Source organism: Bidens hawaiensis, unplaced genomic scaffold (assembly GCF_021521415.1).
Source record: "Bidens hawaiensis isolate Kalapana, Puna unplaced genomic scaffold, B.hawaiensis_p1.1 tig00018785_1, whole genome shotgun sequence".
In the NCBI taxonomy this organism is placed as follows: Eukaryota; Viridiplantae; Streptophyta; class Magnoliopsida; order Asterales; family Asteraceae; genus Bidens; species Bidens hawaiensis.
In genome coordinates, this window is record NW_027492855.1 from 1 (window position 1) to 7027 (window position 7027).

General features: G+C 35.2%; 1 non-coding gene and 1 pseudogene across 1 annotated transcript; both read right to left on the reverse strand.

The window, feature by feature from the left end:
* Nucleotides 1–3325: 3325 nt before the first annotated feature.
* Nucleotides 3326–3409, reverse strand: TRNAL-CAA (transfer RNA leucine (anticodon CAA)). The gene has a single exon. It is a non-coding gene; the product is annotated as a tRNA-Leu (tRNA).
* Nucleotides 3410–3809: 400 nt separating this feature from the next.
* On the reverse strand, nucleotides 3810–5767 carry LOC143557059 (uncharacterized; annotated as a pseudogene).
* Nucleotides 5768–7027: the final 1260 nt, after the last annotated feature.

The window sequence follows — 7027 nt, forward strand, 5'->3', positions numbered from 1 at the left end:
AGCACCGTACGATGAGTTTCACGCGTGATCAAACTTGAGGTTATAAGTATTTGAGGATATGATTACATGAAATGTAACAACATGAGAAATGAGGTGAGTTTCTTTGGGGTGACGCATACGTGTATCAATATAAATAAAATAGTATTTGATTAACAACCAAAACAATCGATGAAATGTGATAAAACATGAATACGGCACTATTGTGAAACTATTTATATAATCGTCATTATAATAACGGTTTATAATGAAGCCAAAACTTGTAGACAACCACACATAGGCCGTTAATAGATTAGATGAAATAATATAGAATAATGTATAGAATCGTGTTTACATAAATGCTCAAATATAAATAACATAGTCATGAAAATATCGTTTAAAAGATAAACGAGATTTTTTGGCGAAGTTAAGGTTTTGAAAGTATTACACAAATTGTGATTGGATAGTTTGCATTCGGTCACGAAAATTAAAACACAAAAAGGAAATCTCATGTGCATAATATTGTCATCGAAACATCTTATCAAATGAAAAGAAAATCGCAATAATTGTGAGATTCGAATTTAATGTCGAAATATGTAAATCGCGTAGCGTATAATAAACTAAAATTGCAAATGAGGTCTTAAGTAAGGCCGTTTTATTGTTTCCAAGAAATGTACATAATAACAAAGCATCGCGGTAGCGCGTAGCTAGGGAAACATTTAAATCATTACCAAATGTGAATCTTGTAAGCCAAATTGTTAAAGGAGTTTGTATACATAAAGCGGTTGTGATGAAAAATATTTATGAAATGATGCTTGCGATAATAAGAAGTAATAGTTTGCGTAAATCGTTATTGAACAAAAATTTGTGTAACAATATAAAATATTGACAAACATCGATTTATTGATGATCGAGGTATATAATAATATTATACGGTAATTTATTAAGGAAACAAAAATGTTGAGTCGGGTTTACATAATAAAAGTTTATAACACGAAAACAAATCGAGGCCCGAATTTGACGAATGTCACAAACATCACCACCAACCAACTACCACTATTTGAGCACCACCAACCGATTTCGGCGATGGTTCTAAGGTTTCGGGAACTCAATAATTTGAGCTTTTTACTATAAAAAGGTTCCTAAATGTCCGATCTAAGGTTACAAAGATGTTTCCCCAAGAAATGTGAGATTTCCGCTAAAACCGTTTTTCCGACGAGCTGCAACTATCGGCGTTAACGTTCGGCTAGTTGAGGACCGTTGAGAACAAATATGATTAAAAGTGAGATCATTATTAGTCTATTCGTTAGTTAAGACCGACAACGACCAAAAGATGATAATTGAGATTAATAAAACCAATACATATATAATATTTTTTTGTGTGTTCATTCTTTTTGAAGTTAAAAGTTGTTAACGCTTGTTTATGTTTCCTTATAAACGCCAAATTAAAGAAGATATAATAACACAACCAAACATAAATGATACATTGAGACAAACACACAAGTATAAAAACAAACGTAGATGAAGGAAGAAACCAAATTTATGCATGTGCAAGTTAATTTGTCCATTTTTAAATAGACAACATTCTCTCAAATAAATAATATACCGAACCTTTGGTTAAAGTTAACGACCACTATTCCAAGTTGAAACACATACATACATTGTTTACGTTCAAATGATCTCCCCCAGTTTTATGGTACGGCCGTATGGGGCAACACAGAATACTCTGTGAGCCATCTCCACTTTGGTGGGATGGTAAAGGCTTAGGCCTTTGGGTGAGAGGTCCAGGGTTCGATCCCTGGCAATGGCGGTTTATTGTAAATAGTAGGAGGCAAGCTTAAAAAAAATAATAAAAAAAAAAAAAAAAAATACTCTGTGAATTTGGTCTCCTCTCATTGACTTCATACCCACTGACAATCAACAAGTCACGTCACTTTCCCCTTATCGAATTGTACAACTGACTAATGCATGCTAATTGTACATTGTACAAGTGGTTGATGCAAGAACAGGGGACAGTTTCAGGCATCGACGGTCTATGATAAAACAAGTAACCAACCTCATTTATCATATATTGCTCTACATCTAAGTGCTTCTGATACACATTGGTGTACTGCTAAAAGACTAGTGCTCTGGATTTTTATCAAAAATTGGCAACAAAAGTTACGGTTGTAACTTGTGTGTTATAAACTAACTTAGAAAAAATTGATTAATACATGTTCGTTTGAATGATGCACTATTATTCCGCAGTCATACTTATCTGAAAACCTCATTGTAGCTATCAGTTTTACCAGTTGCAATGCACCTTGTCATTATTTATGTGATCCGGTCTAAATTTAGAAAAAACTAAGACGTCGAGTTAAGGGACAGCCAATCATAAAAGAAAATGACACTAGTAGAAAACCATAACCGACCTCACACTGACTAGAAGTGTAAATGAGATGAGACGAGTTGAGAACAACTTCTTCTAGTTTCGAGCTTTGATCATTTGATTTTCAAGGCAACTCGTTCCGATTTCTATATCTAAAGCTCGAGCTTTGATTGTTGGTAATTTTTAGTATCGAGCTAGCTTCATCGTTAACTCGTTTATTAATTTGTATTATTTAAATATTTATTTATATAATCACTAATTAATGTTTAATTATATTTGCCATTAACATGTACGTAAACAAATTGAACGAACACAAACAAGGGCATGTTCATATTCGTTTATTTGGCTTTATATCATTAAATGAACACAAACACGAATACGTAATCGGAAAAATATTTGTGTACATGTTTATTCGCATTAAAACGTTCATGTTCATTTTTGTATATTCATTTAAAATCTAAACGAATAGTTCACCCAACGCAAACGAACATAAGTGGCAGGTTAAGTAAAAGTGGTTCATTCAAAGTTATTTAAATGTTCGTGTTTGCTTGTTTGTTCATTTAAAAACGAGCAACCACGCTCATATTGGGTCAATCGTATTGGGTTAGCGAGTTTAAGAGTTGGTGGGTTGAACACACGTAAACGAACACAAACATAAATTAACACAAACATTCAAATACATAAATCAATAAGTAGATGAGGCGTCCATAATTTAATTCAAAAGTACATGAACGGACATAAATAAATGAACAAAATGTGTGTTCATGTTCGTCTGTTAGATCATATGAACACAAATTTTTTGTTTATGTTCATTGGTTTATCATCATAAACTTACATACACACAGTCTCAAATAATGTTTATCATGAACAAGTAAATTCACAATTTTATTCAGGAAAAAGAAATGTATATTAATATGATAATTCGCAATTTTCCTCCAAAAGAAAAGAAACAGAAAGAAAAACTATGAGATAAAAAATATGTGTCAGAAGTGGGATTTGAACCCACGCTCTCTCACGAGAACCAGAACTTGAGTCTGGCGCCTTAGACCACTCGGCCATCCTGACTTTTGTTATTATTCTGTGCATTCATCTAAATAAATATCATCTGAAGTTAATGTGTGTACCGATAAAATTCAGTTGTTTTTAATTCTTTTAATAAAATGGCAACTGGCTTTCTTGTTTGGGCTGTGAAAGGAAAAAAAACACAAACGCATATAAAAGCATAATCGCATGTTAAAGTTCCAACCTCATTTTTATCTTGGTTACGATTGTCCCTCGCGCGTTTGCAAGATTTACTAGACGTTCATGTAACAAAAGGTCAAAAGGGTCAACACGTTAGGTTTTATGTTGATATAGCAAACGAATACCTTAAACCCGGTTGCCTCAGCCCTCTCTCTTAAAGCTATCAACAATATTCAGCTTTATGTTCAATTTCAACTTCATCAAAACATGAACCATAACAAGAGACCACTGATTTCGCATTTTGTATTAAATAAATAAAGCATAACTTGTCGGACAACTTGAAACAATAAGAACACATCCAAACATCATCTTTAAAAATAGTTTTGTAGTACAACTGATTAGTCGGTATCGCATAATCACTTTCAAAACACACGTCCAAAAAGACACCCGCTAAACATGTTTACTAATTGTTGGTCGGGTTCAAAAGGGATATCTTTAATAACAATCAATCTTTCCTAAATCTTATTGCCTTAACATTTTAGAACCCATATGGAGTTACATCTCACATATCACATATTACACAACAGCAATAAGTCAACAGTAAACAATTTGATGAAAAATGTTAGTTAAAAGGAGAGGCAATTTACCAAATTACCATTTTACCCTCTGAGATTCTCTGCAGAATCATCATTCTCTTCATGATCTCCTTGTCTGATCTTTGCAATCTCATCTCTTGCTCTATCAAGAATCTTCATTTTTTGCAACTCCAAATCTTTATAAAAATCCATCCTCATTTTCTCTAATTCCAACATCTGCTTTCGCTTACTGTTTTCAATCTTCTCATATGTGTCACTAAACCTGTTAATGGAGTCTGCAAGCAACTTGAATGACGAGACACCGTCAACTTTCCCACCTTTGTACTTTGACTTTTTTTGGTGGCAATATATCCAAATCATCATCATCCTCGTCATCATAACCGTCTTGAGAATTTGTGTCATCCGGGCTATCCCTCATTCTCATTCCATTCAATCCGTTTGCATGGGGTGGTGGCGGTTGTGACGGTTGAGGTGGTGTTCCCCGCCATTAACATATTCATTTTCTTGAAATACACCCATTTTGAATTTAAACTCGTATTACTTTCCAACAAAGCTTTCTCCTTTTTATACTTTTTCTTCAATGTGTCGAGACGGTTTCTACACTGAGTGTCGGTTCTTTCCAGCTTCGATTGTCGTGAAACTTTTTCCGCAACCTCTTGCCATTCTTCTGATCTGAGGCTTTTTCTACCTCGTTGAAGAAACCGTTCACCCCACGCATCAAGGAGCGCAAACGTCTCGTGCTCACTCCAGTCGGTCAAAGTGTTTCTCCCGCCGGTCTTGGTGGCAGGCGGTGGGAGTATCGCCAGTGGCGGCGGTGCGTGTGGCGCTAATTCAAAACTAGACAATAAGCTCTTCAGCTTCCTCTTCTTAGGATGCTTATGCAGATTATAACTAACAATTCTTTTATCATCTTCACCACCACCATCATCATCATCATCATCATGATTATTATTGTTACCATTATTATTACTATTATCATTATCATCTGTATCATCGTCACCATCATCATTGTCAACATAAACACCATTCGGCTGACCCAAACCATTCATCTGACCATCACCATCACCAGCCTCTTCTTCATCATCATCTTCTTGTAATTCATCATCTTCATCAACATAACTATCAGCAATCAACTGAGAGCGAGGTTGCGGTACATACCGACCCAAAACCTTCATCGGGTCGAACCGTACCCATGATTCTCACCATAATTCGACAAATACCTAGAACTTCCCTCACTTCCATCCATTACAACACACACCAGAATAACAATCAAGCTTCAAATCCCCCAAAAGAATCAAACACCAGCACTATTATTACATAAAAAACCCTAACCCAGATACAATTCTCCAACATATACTAAAAAGATTCAAAATATAAACTTTAACTTTAAAATTCAAACAAATAACTCAAAAAAAAAAAGAGTTGTTTACCTTAAAGGGTATGCGAAAGATCTGGAATTGAGGTGGATCATGGATCGGAAACAGTGAATTGAAGGTAATTGAGATGGGAATGTACGGAATTTTTACGGTGGTGAAAACTAGGGTTTGGAATTGGGGATAATGGAAAGATATGAGAATGTGGACATAAGATAGAGAGAGGAGATGCTAAAATACGCTGGGGGTGAGGTGAAGTGTTATTAGTGTTTGTTTTTCTTAATAAGTTGACCGGGTCCTACTATGGATGGTCCAGATTGGTCTTGGGTTCCGAACAATTAACCCTTTTATTAAGTTGATGATTGTTTAAAGTCAATTTCAGTTCACACCTCAAACCTAAATCATCTTCTGACGAGTTTTTAAATAGTCCTAATTCAAACACCACCTCATCGCGTGTTAACAACTGTATATCTGTGTTGTTGATACTGAACTGGATTGGACCGCCCGGTCAAACCGGGATTCGGTTCCCCGACCGGTCCAGTTCTATATAGTTCGCTCGGCTCTCATAAAACCGGCCTGTCAGACCAGAAAACCGGACTAGTTGAACCAGTTTTCTATGAAAAAAATAACTTTTTTTGAAAAATCATTTCTCCAGCCCGGCCCGTCATTTTTTAACCAAAGTTGTTTGGCCGATCCGACCGGTTGAACCGGTGAACCAGCAGGCTGTGGGTCATGTTATGAAAACATTGGTGCATACGACTCGTATATGAGCTATACGAGTCGTATAACCTCTATTTTATGACAGTTTTTTAGTCTGTACTACCAGTATAGACTGAGACACGCTATATTATGATTCTAGCATATAAGGCCTGTATAAGCCCCCTATACGACCCGCATAGAAGCACTTGTTTGAATAACCTATATGGTGTTGGAATAACATATGTCGTTTTTAAAATGGATAATATGGTCTATGATTCAGCAACCTACTTTGTAAATGGTTGTTTGACTGATCCTTAAATGGGATTTTACAAGTAGTAGAGCTATGATCTAACACATTAACGTGTGTACACTTAGTGGAGTCGATGTGGAGAGAAGGAAGAGTGTCTATGGGGTAAGTAAAAAGTGTGTAGTGGCAGCTCAACTATTTTGAAAACCTAAAGTGAAAAGAGTTAAGTATCATTTTAGTACATGTGGTTTGATCAATACGCAACTTTGGTACCTATTCTTTATTTTGTGCAGATAGCTACCTCAGTTTCAAAAAACTTGCATTTTTAGTACTTTTTTCTAACTCCGTTTATTTTATCCGTTAAGTCAGTGGTATTTACGTAATTTCTTATTTAAATGAGTGATATTTGTCAGTTTTAATTTCTTTCTTTTCTTTTAATCACATTCCTCATTTATGAAACTGCTCGATTTGTTACAGACCCAACCCCTTTTCATTATCATAAAATCCAACAACTTGGGTTCTTCTTCAAAACCCTAACCAAAATTCTATCATAATTTCCCCCAAAAACCTGAGTTCATCTTTATTT